The sequence below is a fragment of the Otolemur garnettii genome, unplaced genomic scaffold (assembly GCF_000181295.1).
Source record: "Otolemur garnettii isolate 467f Iridium unplaced genomic scaffold, OtoGar3 scaffold00103, whole genome shotgun sequence".
NCBI classification, from domain to species: Eukaryota; Metazoa; Chordata; class Mammalia; order Primates; family Galagidae; genus Otolemur; species Otolemur garnettii.
Genome location: NW_003852498.1, coordinates 4,048,147 through 4,066,574, shown reverse-complemented (window position 1 = coordinate 4,066,574; position 18,428 = coordinate 4,048,147). Strand labels below are relative to the sequence as shown.

At 39.7% G+C, this 18,428-nt stretch overlaps 1 protein-coding gene across 2 annotated transcripts in view; it reads right to left on the bottom strand.

The window, feature by feature from the left end:
* The window catches only part of TET2 (tet methylcytosine dioxygenase 2), a 131,256-nt gene extending 114,993 nt beyond the window's left edge, over positions 1-16,263 (bottom strand). Inside the window, exon 1 of one of the 2 annotated variants that reach the window (XM_023517032.1) lies at positions 16,231-16,263. The gene's annotated coding sequence lies outside the window, so the exon portion shown is untranslated. Of the gene's footprint in view, positions 1-15,462; positions 15,756-16,230 lie in introns of those variants that run through there. The other variant, XM_003796334.1, reaches the window with a different exon arrangement.
* Positions 16,264-18,428: the final 2,165 nt, after the last annotated feature.

Below are 18,428 nucleotides of genomic sequence, written 5' to 3'. Positions count from 1 at the left end.
AAAAAAAAAAAAAAAAAAAAGAATTGAAAAACTAAAATACATTAAGAAAAAGGTGAAAAATATGAGTGATAAATTAAAAAAAATCAATTCAGGAAGGTTAATGTACAATTAACTTGAATTCCATAAATATGGGGGGGGGGAGAAAGGTGGGCCAGCACAGTGGCTCTGCCTATAATCCTGGGAGACCAGCCTAAGTCAGAGAGATAGCCCTTATTTTTACATGTTTTTTTCCTCACCCTTTTAGGCACTTCTCCAATGTTAAACAAACATGGTTGCTGGTATTAAGTTGAACAAATATCACAATTTATTATCATATAATTTCCAAAATTATTTCTTACCTTTTCTTTTTTCCTTTAGATAACTCTATCATGTAAAGAGATTTTCCCCTCATATTATTGAAGACCCAGGCTCTTAAATAGACTTACTGTTAAGCTAAGTAGTTCCGTGCAAGCACATTCAGCGATTTTGGAAAGCATTTCTATATGTAACAGAAATGGCCTATTGTCAAAAGTAAAACATAAACAATCCGTAAGGAACACTAAATAGAAGGGGAAATGCAGCTCTAGCTCCAGTTGTCTGTTTCAATGCAGAGATGTAGCAACATCGTAAGAGATGGTTCGGTTACTTACTATCCTAGCTTCTAAAGGAGTTTGAGTCAGCTTGGTTATGAAAGAGAGTGACACTCCTCGGGGCTTGTCACCTCCAGTCCTTGAATACTAAAGTGCTTACTCACTTGTCTGGGTTAAAAGCTACTATTTTAAGTTCAAAGTGAAAAGCTCCTTTCAGGTGGCAATGATAGTTTAAAATAAACAATGTGGAGTAGGGGGTTGGGGGGAAGCCTCCTTTTAAGCAGCTACCTTATTCCCCCCCGCCAGTCAAGTTTTATTGCAAACAGTCATTTCTTAAACTATAGAAATATTCACAATCCAAGTCACTGGTTTGTGAGATACAGATCACTCCTTCCCTTGCCTCATCACTATAACACTAGTTTTCAGACTTCTGGAACAGTGTGTAGACATTTAATCCACGTGTTTAACCATAGAGGAAAGACAGCACCAGGATTACACGGAACTCCTGTAGAAGAGGGAACACCCTGGTGCCAATTTTAACATCTGCAAGCCACTGTTTAGGGTTGTGTGCATTGTGTTTGTGTGTGTGTGTTTGTGTGTGAGAGAGAGACAGAGAGTTTAGTTGGATTTGATGCCATATAAAATCCATCAACTATATAAAAGTAGATTATACAAAAGTCCCTGAGATGTATCTGCAAGGTATTTGAGAAAACATATGACATCAGTATTTTTATTGTACATATATGGAGACTTTTTACCACTGTGTCTAATTAACCATTTCTACCAAAGAGGACTTAAATATCAAAAGTTGAGAATGTACATACTTAGTAGTAATTAAAAAGGGATGTAAACAACCTAAAATTTCCGCACTGCTCCTTTGTATGCATCTTTCACATTCAAGCTATCATTTTGTTATTTTATAATACAAAGAAAATTGCCACTCAGTCTCATGCTGATAAAGATGCCCAAGTGTTGAAAAAAACTGTGTTTATTGTATGCTTGCCCCTTCAAGTGAAACTAAAGACAGTCAAATGAAAGTTATATTTAAAGTCTCCCCCCACTTTTTAAAACAGAAATACATTAATTTGTAGCCTTAATCAATCAAATCTGAGCACTTTTACTTTATATACATATGTAATTTACTATACAAAAATGTCTAAGAAGAGGAGAAAATATTAATGTTCTCATAAAAGACAGATGATTCTTGTGAAGCATGAGAGTGTTCAGACATAGCCCTGCTCTGTGCAGGAAAAGTATATGCAATAATTTCACACAAGCTTTCACTATTTGGGTCTGGGGTGATTCAGATAAATATGTCATTTCTAGCTTCAAACAGTAAAGAACAAAAAATAAAACAAGCAAATGAAAAGACCTTTTAAAAACCTATAACCAGGGCTGGATGCACTGGCTCATGCCTGGAATCCCAGCACTCTGGGAGGCTGAGGCTGGTGGATTGCCTGTGCTCACATGTTTGAGCCTGAGCCAGAGTGCGACCTTGTCTCTAAAAATAGCCAGGCATTGTGGTGGGCACCTCTAGTCCCAGCTACTCGGGAGGCTGAGGCAAGAGAATCACTCGAGCCTGAGTTGGAGGTTGCTGTGAGCTATGATGGCACAGCAATCTACCAAGGGTGACAAAGTGAGGTTTTTGTCTCAAAAAAGAAATCTATAACCACAGGTGTGGTGGCTCATGCCTATGATCTAGCACTTTGGGAGGTAGAGGTAGGAGAATTGCTTGAGACCAGGCCAGGGGTTTAAGACCAGCCTGAACAACACAGAGATCCATCTCTATGAAAAAAATTAAAAAATGAGCCAGTCATGGTGGAACACAGCTGTATTCCCAGCTACTTAGGAGATGGAGGAAAGAGGATTGCTTGAGCCCAGGAGTTTGAGGTTGCAGTGAACTGTGATTATACTGCTAGACTCCAGCCTGGGCAACAGAGTTGGACCTCACTTCCTTAAACAAACAAACAAACAAAAAAACCCCCTATGAACCTATTTTCACCATATCTTAATTCAATGTATCAAAAATGTACAATTACTATATAAGTAATGTCTTTTAAAATCCAGAAGGATTTTTTTGTTCGGCAAGAGAAATGAAAAACATTTATCCTTGATTTCATTGTTGGTCAAATCAGTCACTCTTTTGGTAATTTTTTCTACAGAACAGATTTAGATGTTAAAGGACTAAAACTTTGCATTTTATTTTGAGTTTCATATGTAAATAATAGATTTGGGCAGATAATAGCTAAATTATTCCAGTTTTAAAACTGTCTTGTACAAAATAATATTCAAGACAAAATAGATGTGGTGCTTGGTTTATTTCTTGGGAAAAGATTGTTTATTTAAAAAAATTCTCTCATTTATAGTACTGATTTCAAAGACTCTGATTTTTCCTATTTTTAGAAAGGTAGTATAATTACGAAAATAAATTCCATGAAAGAAGGGTTCAAACAAGCCAACTTTTTAATTAATGACAAGCTCATCTTTTGATGATCTAATTACAATTTTTTGTTAGGCAAGAAGGTTTCTATTTTTGGATGATCAATGATGACATCCATCTAAAATGATCCTTAGACACCTTACAAAAAGAACTCAAATCTGCTCATATTTTAAACATTCAAATTTGTCTGTTTACAGTTAATGGACAGCACCAGTAAACATATGCCATATATACAGGATTAGACATTTAAATTCTTGACATACACATATATATAATTATTTTTTTCAACTTTCTTTTTATTGATGATTATAACTGAAAACTTCTGAAAACAAATCTGGGAAAGGAAGAACAATTTCCCAAAGATAAAGACTTAAAGCTTTGCTGTTGTTTTAACCCCAGGTTTTAATGTAAAATTTAAAACGGAGGAGTGCTGAGGGAGGTGTAAAGGAATGTGTGGTGAGGAATTACAAATAGAGCAGGGGGATGAGGAAAATTTGGCACAAGATGGGATATGGAGGATGATGAAGCGTTTTTTTGCGTGTTCTCTGGCAGAGCTGTCTAGTGGGAGAAGTCAGATTATGAATTTTCTTGCTTCTCAAGAAACCTACAAATATCAAGATACACTTTGTTTTGTAATAAAGGACATTTGTGAAACGTGGCCGTAGGCTCGCGTACTTCCCTCATGGGGGCGCTGTGAATTGCAATCAGCCCCAAGGCATCCTCTGGCCACCTTGCCCCAAATCACAACAATGGTTTGGCATGATTGGTTCCCCTTGCTGCAGGAAGAAAAAAGGTGAGTCCTGTATGTGGGCACAGCCTTTGATAGGAAAACCGCGCATTAGGGAGGATCCTGACCTAGACACCCTGATCTTTGGTTCATGACCTTGTCAGAGCCGACAAGTGCGCCCTGACTAAGAATTAAACTGACTTGATTCCTCCGCCCACACCCCAGACACACAAAGCTGGTCCTCTCTCTCTCTCTCCCTGCTAGAGTCTTTGGAATCCTAGAATGGTGTTTGTAAACAGTGCTGCCACGCGCACGGTACCCACGTGTCAGATGTTGATGTGACCGCGCATAATCAGAAGGCAGAAAGCTTCCCCAGGTTCCAAAGAGAAACCGCCCATTTTTTTGGCCCTGTAAATGAGCATTCCGATGTGGAGGAATTCACTCTAAGGGTGAATTATTTTTCTTTTCTTTCCTTCCGTCACCCCTTTCCCCCCAGAAAAAAATTAACGAGAGGGAGAACTGGACAAAAAGTTCCCTCTCTGTCTCTTTCCTTCTTAAAAGGTTCCAAATAAACTGCCCTACCTAATTCGATTTGGGACAAGTTTTATAATTTAAGCAATGCATTCTGAAGGCACTTTTTCCTTCCTCTTCCCCCAAGACTTACAATCATTTTGTTTGTTCATTTATTTCACTATGAATTGAAATATTATGAAAGGTGGATTACATAAACACTAGAGATGGGCACTAAGTAGGCAAATGGTTTGCAAAGTAACGATTTACACCAAACAAACAAACACAAACTTATAACATTTCCCGGTCAGTAAAAAGTATTTAATAGCTTTCCGCAGCTGAAAAGGACACGAAGTTAGTGTATTCCCTGTCCTGTTATTTCAGATTTCACCTTTATCTATGCTCCTTGTATCTTTAACAATGGGTTTTTGAACAGGAAACAAGTAAACTCTATTCCTTGCAAGGACTAAATTCTTACCGATGTTACAGAAAAAAGACAATACCAACAACTAAGTTCTCTCCCCCTAAATATGACAAGTTTCCCACAACCTTGAGTGTTATTTAAGGCATGACAAATTTAACAGGGCAAAAAAATAAACGAAGCAAAACTATCCATAGTAAATTAAACTTGTTTTTAAAAATATTCTGATTTCAACAAAATGCAAAAAAAAAAAAAATGTTTTTTTAAAAGGCACTTTAAAATGCCACATCCTTTTGAGAGCAAAGAGTTTTTGAGAATAAAAAAATGCCATCTCCTGTGTCTTATACACTTGAAAAATACACTTGATAAAAATGTTTTTAAGTTATAATGTTAAACATTAGTTGATGTCTATGAAATTTCCTGTTTAAAATAAGAATCACATTTTTAACACTCAACAGATTAAATTTCAAAATATTAAAAATTTAGTTCCCCAAATTAGTAACCAAATGTCATTTCCAATTTTGATTTTCAGTAGAAAATAGTTAACTAGCTATTAAAAAGGTAAGCTATTAGCAAAATGTCTATTGGCTTTGTTTTCTACTAATGTTTTTCCCCAAGCTATAATGTGATAGACAAAGCAAAATTAAAATGCAGCCTTATTTTAATTTCAATTTAAGAGATGTTAACCTCATAGGAGAAAACAGCCAGTTAGCTAATTGGATTGGAACAAAGATAGATAAAATCTAGCGTATAAAGTATAAAGTATGTTCTTTCCTGTTAAAATGTACCTGCTTTTATTTTTAGTAAAATAATTATTTGCTAACACAAAGGAGGAGCTAGAATCTTTAAGTTAGAAGATTACTTCTTCTCTTATATTTGAAAAGTACTCATTATGTTATTTCTCCTTTTATCACTTATGTTTGATTGTTAAAATAGAAGTGTAAATGAATTAAGAGTTTAATAAGTGAATTCACTTTTTAAGATGCTAACTTTCATTTTCTAATAGTTGCTAATGAACTATTAGACATTGTTTGGTAGAAATGGTTTCTTGTTATAATGTATGCAGTAAAACAAAAAACTATTTCATTTTCTAGTAGTTGCTAACAAACTATTAGACATTGTTTGGTAGAAATGGTTTCTGTTATAATGTATGCAGTAAAACAAAAAACTAATGATCACCTGAACTGATTAGAGGGTGACTAAAAGCGATCTTTCAATGCAAAAGTCACAAAAGGTTATAAAAGAGCTGAGAAACTTTATAGCTAATGGCAAATATGAAAATTCTAAAATTTCGAAGTAAGAGACTTCAAGCAAAAGTATGACAAGTGTTAGAGAACAAGTTAAAAAGTAAATTAATAGGAATAAGGATGAAATCTGGGTGTGGCATCATTGTATTAGTTCCAGATTCTGGGGGTTTACTTTAGAAGCAGCACAACTAATAATTAAGGCATTTTTCATGGGTGTCCTTAGTGCAGAGAGGAATGAAAAAGAAGAAAGAATAGCTCAGAGATACCATGTTACACCATCTGGCTTTCATTATCATTATTCAAGCCTTTCTTCTTCATCTTTTTTTTTTTTTTTTGAGACAAAACTATACCAATTTCAGAAGAAAATACTATAATAAACCTCCACTTGAGAATTGGGTGAATCGTTTCCATTCATGTATAATCTGGACATAGAAACTAGATTTAATATCCTATCAAGAAAATAAGTGGGCCAGGTGCAATGGCTCATGCCTATAATCCCAGCACTCTGGGAGGCCAAGGCAGGCGGATTGCATGAGCTCAGGGGTTTGAGACTAGCCTGACCAAGAGTGAGACCCTGTCTCAAAAAATAGCCGGGTGCTCATAGCACAGTGGTTACAGTGCCAGCCACATGCACCAAGGCTGACGGGTTTGAGCCCCAGCCTGGGCCAGCTAAACAACAATGACAACTGCAACAATAACAACAACAAAATATATAGCTGGGAATTGTGGCAGGCACCTGTAGTTCCAGCTACTTGGGAGGCTGAGGCAAGAGAATCACTTGAGCCCAAGAGTTTGAAGTTGCTGTGAGCTGTGATGCCACAGCCAAGGGTGACACAGTGAGACACTGTCTCAAAAAAAAAAAAAAAAAAGCGAGGCATTGTGGTGGGCACCTGTAATCCCAGTTACTTTCTGGAGGCTGATGCAAGAGGGTCACTTAAGCCCAAGAGTTTGAGGTTATTGTGAGCTATGATACCATCGCACTCTCCTGAGGGCCACAAAGTGAGACTCTGTCTCAAAAGAAAATAAGTGATAAGGCCAGTTTTAGGCAATGGCTAATAGAGTATGGCAACCATAACTGAAATTACCATAACTTGGCAGGACTCACCAACAAACTGTAACCAATCTCTAAATGGTAAAAGTAGCAAATGAAAAACATCAGCACTCCGTACGGCACACCTGAAGGACAGACTGCACGGTGTGTTGACGTCTGACCATAGACGATTCCCTCTAAAGAGAGCAGTACAGCAGCGAAAACTCACCACTCGGTTTTTTTTTTTCTTTTGAATACAGTGTCTCTTCCATAGAAATTATTTATAAAAAGCAAGTATTAAAATATTAACAAAATTCTTCTAGTTTGCTTAAAAAGATTTACTAATCTCAGAAGTGCATGAAGAAATAAAGTACATGGAGTATCATACTCAAACTTAATAAATAACTTTTGAAAAATACAGAGGCACTAGTGCAAAAATTTATTATCAACTTAAATGGTTCACGAAGTATTAAGAGAAATAAGAGAGGGTAAAAAGGAATAAGCTACTCATTTCTCTGATAAGTAGAAACCTAAATTCTACCTTACTGCTTGCCATAATAATCACTACACCAACTTCCTGATGGGTAAAGGTATTAACATGAGTGTCTTATTCGTACTAGTCACAAATGTGACAAACTTACAGGTAGGATCTATGATCAGATTGTTTAAAAAGTAGAATTCTGGGTCATTTCTATAGTTATTCCTTGAAAAAGTGATGATGATGGCAATTATATGAAGCCACAGTATTTCCTTACTGGGTATAAATAACATGTATACCTTAAATTTGTCTCTGAACCCTAGAGCTCAACACTTCCAGACCAGTGAACTTTCCCCGCCCCAGTTATCACTCATGTCCCAAGGTATGGGATCCAATTGGCAGCAATACAACATTCTCATCGGTATAAAAAGGGAGAAATGCATTGCACAACAAGAATGTCTGGTATCTAGAATTACATAAGGTTAGAAATCCAAATACAACCAACCTCAAGTAATTCATCCTGTGTGTCCAAAAGTACAAGCCCTAATTGCCCAGGGATTAGTATTAAAAATCTTTACTTGTTTCCGCATTATCAAGCCTGTAAAAATTCTGCTGGTGTTTGTAAATACTGTGGCCATGTATAGCAAAATAGGGAGAGCTATCATCATCTGACCCCAGCATTTCCGACTGGGTCTGGGCATCACAAAGACTGCTGCAGAGCAATTTCCCTTTCAGCTTTATTTTACATCTGAAACAAGCCACACTGTCAGTACACAGACACAGAATTACTTGCTTAAACCCTATGAGATACTTTGTCATTTCATTTTTGAATCTCAAATACAACAGTAACAAGTAGAAATATAAACAGTTAAAGACAACTCAAAGTTTTGGAGCTTATTCTCTATTCTCCAGTGCCCTTATGTTTTCATGTAAAGAAGACATTTCACTGCAAAAAAATATAGTAATAATAATAAAATCATCTAGTAATTTATGTTACTGAAATAAGCAATCGATAGATTTCGGCCCCTTTCTAGATTAAACTACAGGGTGTTAAAAGTTACCCCTGAAGTTGCCATACCTGGGGGAAATGGGAAATTGTAGCTAAATGGACGTTTATTTACAAAATATTCACTATGAAATTTTACAAAGAGGTGGCCAACACGTAGAGAATATTTTGTAAAATTTTGTAGTGAATATTTTGTAAATGTAGGTACATTTGGCTACGATTTCCCATTTTCCCTATATATGGCAAGTCCAGTGATGACTTTTGGGACACCCTGTATATAAGTTGCAGCAATTTAAGTAAGGTTGGCAATTTTCACAGTCCCTTGAACACTTGGGCTACATCTCCTGAGCTGATTAGAAAATGACTAGGTAATTGAAGGTATTTGAGAAAGTTTCTTGAGTCACTTAACCCGTTTAATCATCTATTTAATCATCCTATCTAAGTTCTGAAGGCTCTTTCCACCACTAAACACAATAGTGAACTTGAGCGCGTGTTCAACTTGAGGGGGGTCTCTGTGTTTGTGTATGTGTGTGCGTATGTGTTTTTATCGGCTTACAATGGTGAACTTTTGAATGATGGTATCCTTTCTATCGATGAGAGAAAGGCAATTAACTACCTAAAACTCACTGGAGCTGTATTCCTAGAAAGATATGTTTAGTCCCATTTGATGCAGACAGTACCTACACTTCTTTTGCAGAAAAGCCAAATGCATTTTAAAATGGCTCTTCTGTGACATAATTCTCATACAATAAAATTCATCCTTGAGATAGAATTCTCATACAATAAAGTTCATCCTTTTAGATGTGTAATTCAATGACTTTTAGCATATTCGTAGAATTGTGTAACCATTACTATCTCATTACAGAACATTTTCATCTTCCCCCAGGCCAGCCCCTATCTATTAGCAATCAATCCTCCTCCCCCTGCCCTAGCCCCTAGCAATAACTAGCATATTTTCTGTCTTTAGATTTGCTGATTCTGGGCATCAAACAGAAATGAAACCATACCATTTGTGACCTTTTGTTATTCCTTTCAAGGTTCATTTATGTTGTCGTTTTTATCAGTCATTCCTTCTTTTTATTGCTGATAATCTTCCATTATATAGATATACCACAGTTTTTTAATCCATTCGTGAGCTGATGGAATATTAGGCTGCTTCCATTTTTGAGTTATTAAAAATGTTGCTGTGAACACTCAACTATAAATTTTTGTGCAGACGAATGTACCCATTATTTATTTTTTATTTTTTTGAGATGGAGCCTCAAGCTATCCCCCTGGGTAGAGTGCCATGGCATCACGCTCACAGCAACCTCCAACTCCTGGGCTCAAGCAAGTCTCCTGCTTCAGCCTCCCAAGTAGCTGGGACTACAGGCGCCCGCCACAACGCCTGGCCATTTTTTGGTTGCAGCCATCATCGGTGTTTGGCGGCCCGGGCTGGGGATTCGAACCCGCCACCTTAGGTGTATGTGGCTGGCGCCTTAGCTGCTTGAGCCATAGGCACCGAGCCACAAATGTACCCATTATAAGTGTCCTTTTATAACTTTCCTTGCATAGTTGACATAGTTTTGCAAAATGTTACCACTGGAGGAAACTGGGCACAGTGTACATGCAATCTCTATTATTTCATGCAAGTGCATTTCAACCTATAATTATCTCGAAAAAATTTCAATTAAAAACATGATGCCAGTATAAATTTACTAAAAACCATTCAAATTTATGCTTACAGTAGATGTCTTTTATAGGGCAAGGATTATAGTTTGTAGAAGTTACACGTAAGGAAGAGACACCATTAACATTACTATCATCACCATCACCAAGACTTCTTACATTACTTTTCTCATATGCAATGAGAATAGATTATACATTTCCTAGTTAAATGACATGGCTTTCCACTAGTTCTACGTCATTCATCAAATCTTGACTCTGACTAGGTCTCTATACTGGTTATTTTCTTGAGACCAGTTCACTCTGTTGCCTCTGGCTAGATCAGCAGTTCTCAACCTGTGGGTCGTGACCCCTTTGTAACAATGAAAATACATCCTGCATATCAGATATTTACATTACAATTCACAACAGTAGCAAAATTATAGTTATGAAGTAGCAACAAAAATAATTTTATGGTTGGGGGTCACCACAACATGAGGAACTGTATTAAAGGGTCACAGCATTAGGAGGCATTAGGAAGGTTGAGAACCACTGAGCTAGAGAGTCATGGAATCAGCCTAGCTCACAGAAAGCCCAAACTCCTGGGTTCAATCAATCCTCTGGCTTGCCCACCACATTCCCCTGCTAGTTTTTCTATTTTTAGTAGAGATGGGGTCTTGCTCTTGCTGAGGTAGGTCTTGAACTCAAGTCCAACTGATTTTCCCACTTCGGCCTCCCAGAGTGCTAGGATTACAGGTGTGAACCACCATGCCTGGCCACTATATTGGTTTTATTAGAGAATACGAAGACATTAGAAATCAGTCCTTCTCTTCCAATATACAGAAAGAAATCTAAATTTTTTATTGTAATTTTGGTGAAGCAACCAGTTAAGTCTATGTTCTAAATTGTCCTTCCAAAACACTTCATTCCAATTTATTCATATTTTATTTTAATTCTCAAATTATTTGGAATGTTATTTCAAGGCAGTTTTGAGTAACCACCTCCAGTACACATAAAACATTGAGTTCTAAATTCTTAAAACTACAGATAGGTTGACATTATCACTGAGTTCATTTTTACAAAAAATACTGAAAACCCACCTACTACCTACTTCTACTTCTTAAAGCATGACACATTTAACTACAGTCATGACAAATGGAGAAAACAAAACTGACAGAATTTGCTATTTTGGGATGGGGCAACCAAAATCTATTTTATTGAGGAAAGATTATATATCTACCTTAAGCCAGTGATTCTCTGTAATGTATAATCTAGGATCAAAATAATGCTGGAAATAAGCAGATATACACAATTCTTTTTGGACTGTGGTTGTAATGATTCACACGCTCACACTCTGCCCTCTCCCCTTGGGGAACTCTTTTTCCTATTATATATGAAGCCAAGAGATATAACAAATAACTTTTAATATGTCACAATATTCACTAAGTTTTGGCCTTAAGTCAAAATAGAAATTAGACCTCTAGACCAAGTAACTACTGTATAGTTGGCAAAATCATTTATGGTGGTTTTCTTCAGCATGGTTACCAAGATAACCAACCATCAGCTCCACCTGGCAACCGGACTCTCCCACGGTTAAGGATCCAAATGTAAAGCTGGCTTGGGAGATACTGTCTTGCTGCTGGCTTTGGTGCCATTACTACCCTTAGGAACTATATATATATGTTGTACAATAGGGGCGTAATCACTGAGAAAGTGTTATTTTGACAAACCAATACTGACAGTTCAAAGTTTCAGCCTGTCCCAGTAATAGGAAACAATTATATTAAAACACTCCATATGGTTATTTATAAAAACAAAGACTTTCTCCAGCAATTTGAGATGGCATATAAGAGTTTGAAATTCTATTCAAACAATACCACCAATTGAACTTGGATCAGAAGCAATAAAAGGATAAAACAAAAGACCTAATATTTCCTAAATATTAGATATCCTAAAACATTGACATTCTACAATGTCAAGCATCCATAACCTTTTTTTTTTTTTTTAGGAGTGCATAGAAGAAAGTTTATTGAGTTAGAAAAAGGTAGGCTTACAAAGTAAGAGCAAAATACAGGCTTACAGAGCAAAATACATTTGCCATAGACAGTGAAAAGACCTCCACTGTCAAGGCAAGTAGGTAAGAGGGCCAAGAGCCCGTAACTTTTGAAGACATTTTATGTCAAGGCAATTTCATAAGAATAAGAATTTACTAACTTGGATTTGGATGGAAAACAAAGTTTCTGTGAGGTGTGTCTGTGAATCATTGAGAAGGGATTCGTAATGAGATCAGCAAATAAGGAAATACATTTCAAGACTGGCATTTGGCTTACAACATTGTGGGTGGGTAGAGTCCTGGAGTACTTGATAGTGAAATTCTAACTTCAGCAAGTGAAACCAAAACATTAACTCCAGCTTTTGTTACCTAATTCGAGTCCAACACCCAAGAACGACCGGGCAATCCTTATAACAACTCTGACAGGTGCATTTCACTTGTTCTGGAAGGAATGCTGACCCACCAGTGTCTAGGACCCTGGGACACCTCATCAAAATCCTATCAATCCCTCTGGCTCCTGGCATGAACCAACACAAAGCGAGATCTAATTAATGACTTAAGAGTTTGGCAAATTGGCAAAAATGACTAAACAGAATTTAGGCAAAGTAAGGGACTTTCCTCATTCCAGGTTAATTTCTCGTTAATGATTAGTTTAATAAGAAAGTAAGCATATCAAGGTAAGTTTCTGGGAAGCTAGCTAACTTGTTATTGTCCATTATCAAACTCCTAATTATCCAAGATACATCTATGGAATTTTTTGAGAACCCAGATGGTACTATCACATATATAGTAAATGAAGAATTGAGGTGCTCTGTTTTATTGTAAACTGTCCCATGATTTCTTTTTTCCAATGAGGGCGCAAGCATTACTTCAATTCAGATTGGTGAATAATACATTTCCTTCTCATAACCACCGAAGCCCCTCACATCAAATTAATTAGCATAATTTTCAGCATAAAAGTAGGATGCATAAAATAACAAGAGCCTAAATTTGATGACAGAAAAGAACAAACCCTCATGGTCACATTCACAAGTATTATCCAATATGGGAATTCTTATGTGAGTGGAAAATATTGTGTCTATTATTAGTTGAATGGCTTGAGGACAGTAAATAGGACAACATTTGAAAAGTTGCCCCCCAAAGGTAGTACTAACCTGTTAGCTAAAGGAAATGTTTATTTTTAATTCTGAATTGCTGGAATTATTAACCAAAGTTTTGCCCGCAGTTTACTATAAACAGACTTTATCATAAAATCCTAAGTATATATTTTCTTTATTATTTTAGGGCAAATAAGAACCAATGCACTGTTTCTACCCCACAGACATGAGTAATGCTTCCCCCTTGGAATCATGAGAAAGAACCTCTCGTATCAAGGATGAAAGCACATTTAACTGCTTTTTCAAAGATCAAAAATTCACTACAAAATGCCCTACTGAGGGTAGATGGTCTTGGAAATTTGACTTACAGAGGAATGCCTTTTACTATGCTTTTTCTTCCATCCATCTTTTAATTCTATAAACTGCCTCCCAAACTTCAGTTTGAATCTCCAGTCCTTCACTAGGACTTCTAGCTAAATGCCGATTTTAATTTTTAAAATCAGTATTTACTGCATTGAAATTTATATTCTATTCCAAACATATTATGAAATATGAATGCAAACCTGTAAAAGAATATAACTCCCTCAGTATTTCAACTTTCCATTAAAATGCAAATGTAATGATTCCATTACCCAGGAAACAATACTATCAGTCTTAAACCAAACCAAACCAATACCTTTTCTCTGTGAATCCCCACTTCCCTTAAGATACAATCTTATTCCTACGTTGGACCATTTGTTGATGAGTCTTTTTGAATTTGCATTTGCCTTTATAGTCCCTGATTGGAGAGGGAAAAGCACAATACGACGTGTGACTTGAGATTTTAAATTCATGGATGTATTCGACTCCCTAGACAAGTATAAAAATAATTCACGACCTTTTAAGCAAACCACTTCAAAATAACCTTATTTTTTCGATTCCTAAACATTAGATGAAGGGGGGGAAACTACTCAATGTAATTAAAAGTATATCACGAGGGCAATACCTGTAAATAACGCCTCTATTTCATATTCAACCTTTCCAAGCAAGAGACTTTCCAGGCCACACTTACTTTATTTTGTCATGGCAGAAAACTCTCCATAGAAACCCAGTTAGCTTAATAAAATTAGACGAGCAGTCCCAGTGAAAAGACTCAACAAGATGTGACCAGTGTGTGTGCTGAGAGGGAGAGAGGAAAGAGAAAAGATTAGAGAGGGGACGCAGAGAAAGGCGGAGGCAAGAAGACCAAAGGGAAAAGAGAAGGCAAGGGAGAAAAGAAATTTGGACGGGACTGTTACCAATCTGCCCTCCACTTCTTCACTGAGATTGGGTTTCATTTCTCTCGGCGCCCCTGACCTTGCAGTCTCGCAACTCTCTGCGCTCCGCTCCCCCGCCCTCCCGCCCCCTCCCCGGGCCTGCGCCTGCCTTTGTGTCTGCCTGTCACTTACCAAGGAACCAAACGAAGCTGATTCGGGAGCAGCACAAAGCCAGGACCCAGATTTGCCCACAAATTCTCTTATACACACTCCCCAGGCTGGAAGGAACAGCTCAGCGCAGAGCTTCTGTATCTCGAGAAAAGTGGGTTTGGGTCTTGTTTGGGGGGCCAGAGAAACTATCCTTTCCTCTCTCGCTCAGAGCCGCTAACAAAACGCGCGGACTTACGAAAAAAGCAAACCCCGCTCAGCGTATTCCAATTCCACTCCCTGTGACATTAGTTTACTACACCCCCCCAAAAGGGGACAAGGGGACAGGAGGGGGGACAGACCCAAACGCAGACCCCACAGAAGATAAAAGGGCAGAAAAACAGTCGCCAGGGTTCCCTCCGGGGTTGTTCAGGATCAACCCGGGGCTCTTTTACCTTCCACTATAGGAAGGGGGGGAGAGGATTAAAGGGAAAAGTATTGCCCCCCAAAGCTGAACTATTTCAGAAATGAAAGGAAAGAAAAAATCACTTTCCTGGGGATTAAAAAGCCGGGAAACCGGCTTGTCAGGGGCACAAAGGTAAGTTTTCTGGGCAAGGAGGGGGCGAGCATTAGCAGGAGAGAAAAGCGATCACAGAACTACAGGTTTAAAGGGGGGGGGATTAAAACTATATTTGTCAGCCATGTTGAAGAGGCTCCAGTAATTTGTGAAGCTTCCCTCTTCCCTCTTGGTATTTGTGGGTGACACTGCAGGGTTTACTCCCCAGTCCCTGGAAGCCCGAGAGAAAGCGAGGGGGAGAGGAAAGGGAGAGTTTCGCGGCATAAGAGAAGCGCTCTGACCTCGTTCTCGTCCCTCAGCCTTGCAGCAATCCAGCAGTTGCAGTCGGGTCTCCTTTCTAACAAATCCTAAAGGGCAGCCATCTTGCTTCCTTCTGCTTCTCTACGAAAGCAGCCTAGCCTCCGCATCAATATTCATAAGGCAGTTTGACGTCTGTTCTCATCACTCGGCGGGGCCGGCGTCTCGGAGCGGCCGCGCCGAGTGGGCGGACGTGACTCGCATGCGAGCGGGCCCTGGGCGCGCGGCGCTGGCGAGGAGGCGGCCCCGGCCGCCCAGCTCCCGCCGCCGGCTCTGCGCCTCCGCCGGGGCCTCCCGCACGGCCGCCTCCCGCTCCGCCCCGGCCTCCCCCAGCTCCGCCCCGGCCTCCGCCGCCGCCCCGGCCCCCCGAGCCCCGGCTCCCGGGGCGTCCCGCACAGAGGCCGCGGCACCGGGAAGGCTCGGCGGGGCGAGCGCGGAGGCCGGGCTGCCCTCCCGCAGCGCGGGGAGCGGCGGGTGGAGAGCTGCGCGCCGGGCGAGCCGGGACCCTGGGGACCCGGGCTGCGGCTCCCCTCCCGGGGAAGACCTGGGGCGGACGCTGAGGGGGCGGTGGCGTGAGTGCTTGAAGGAGGACGCCAGGTGGCAGTTTCCCTGGGAAACTTTTTGTGGGTGCCGCACGCCGCCACCCCCTTCCAGGTCTCCGCGCGCGCGTCCCGACTCGCACCCGCTGGCAAGCCCGCCCGCGCCCCGCACCGGCCCTTCCCGCCACCACCTGTCCCCATCCCCGCACGCACCTCCGCTCGCTCGCCCCTCGTCTTCAAGGGCCCGCACCCCCCATGGTCTTAAGGTCCGCGCGACCCCGCTGTGACCTCCCTCTCCTGTCGCTCGAATCTAGCTCTGCTGAAGCGCTCCAGGGTTCCGCCGAGGGCAGGGCCTTAGTGCTTTAGGGGCCTGCTTTTTAAAAGACCCGACAAATTAGGAAATTGGCCGCGTCGAGTTTCTCCCCGCCCCGGCCCACCTTCTGTTTACTTTGGCCACGTGGAGTAGGCAGGAGAGTCTGGGGAATCCAGGATGAGTTTCTGCCCGGTGACCTCCTTCTCACTAGCAAAACATAAACGTGCGCTTTCAAAGGTTTAAGTTGCCTCGCGTAAGTGCCTTTGTTTTGAAGAATTTCCACGCGCACAGTTATGAAGAAACCGACCCAGAAAGAACCAAATTCCGTGAATGACGAACGCTCGGTCGTCCCTGACGTTCGGGACTCTACAACTACCCCTTTCCATTGACAGAGCTTTGCTTTTCTTTTGCCCAGTGGTTTTGCTTCCCTTTTCGTGCTCCTTTTTCTAATCATCTACTTCTTAATTGAAGGTGCGATGAAGAACAAAACCCGTATGAATCATATTATGTCAGATAGTAGTTTTGGGAACACTGCCTACATCTTCAAGACGTTCTCGCAGTACTGACATTCAAATTTTAGACAAGTATTTTGAGCACACCTCTTAAAGAATCACTGCATTGTGGTCACAATACTTTTAAGTCAACCCTAGTTATGTTGTGTACTCACTCCCCCCCCCTCCTTTGGTTGGTAAGTTTTTTAAAAGTGAAGACCTAATTTTATGAAACTGGAATATTTCCTCTTTGAACAGTGCTATTAAAAAAGGGGAACTCTTACCGTATGTCACATTGTTGCGAGGAAGAAAGTGTGTCCTAAAGAAACATTGTTTATTCCATTTTGAAACAAAGTTGACTCAGATTTCTGATTTGGCACGGCCTAAGCAAAATTGGTCATTTTCCCCCTAACCATTTCGTGTACAAATCAAGTTCCATCTTTTCTAGCTGTACACGAATGTGTCATGGAGGTCTTGGCAATTGTCAATGCACTTTCAAACCTAAACTGTTTGGAAGGTTCCTTGTGATTTTTCAAATCCAGAAAGTAAAGTTCTCCAAGACCGTGACATACATTTGCATAGTGCACGGTATTGTAGAGTTGTGAAAAGCACGGGCTTTGGAGTTGGACTGACCTGGGTGACGCTTGACTCCATCTTTTATTCACCATATGACCTTTAGCACGTTACTTAGTATGGATTAGGCACTCAGTAAGTGCCCAGGTAGTTACTAATATTACCAACAGCAGTTGCCCAAGAAATTATTTTTTGGTTGACTGTGGAAATCTATAAGTAATTATGTCTTCTTATACTTAATAATACATGAAAAATATTGCGTTCCCGTGTGTTTGATATGTCCGTTATGTTCCTTTAGTTATTTGTAGTTTAACTGAGAAAATTCTCTTTTAGGTCACCTTCTTCTCATTTCATCTTTTAAAACCGCTCTCTGTTGTAACAGGTGGTTCTTGTCTATCTGGAACCATATTTGGCTTTACTTGGTTTTGCAGCAGGCCTTGCACGTTTTCTTGCCAAGTTCTTTCTCTGCACCCCCACCCTTCTTTTAACCACCATGACATTTGTTAATTTAAAAGAAAATGCATTACTCCTCTTGGCTGCTGTGAGTTTTCAACAGCAAAAGGAAGTAAAAATATGAAGGTCTCCAAGTGTAAAATATTTTAGTCTGATTTTATTTTGTTGATTATAAAAACTTCCTTCTCAGCTTCTACTTCTGGGAAAGAAGGGATATATTGTGCATAATGAATTGTTTACTGAACATCAGTGCACATTTGTATGGGTGATCAGAGCTAGCTTTTAATTGTGTGCATTCTTGAGATTCTTCTTACCATAGGTGTGGATAATCTATTTTTCAAAGATAACTTGCTGTTTTAACAACAATTATTATCAAATCCCTTACTCTTTTTTCTCAAAGTAGAAATAGCAGCTCTGCTTCCATCAGGAAAAATCCTTGCTTCCTTAATAGAGAAATGACTGGCTCGGCACCTGTGGCTCAAGTGGCTAAGGCGCCAGCCATATACACCTAAGGCGGCGGGTTCGAATCCAGCCCAGGCCGACAAACAACAATGACGGCTGCAACAAAAAAAAATAGCCAG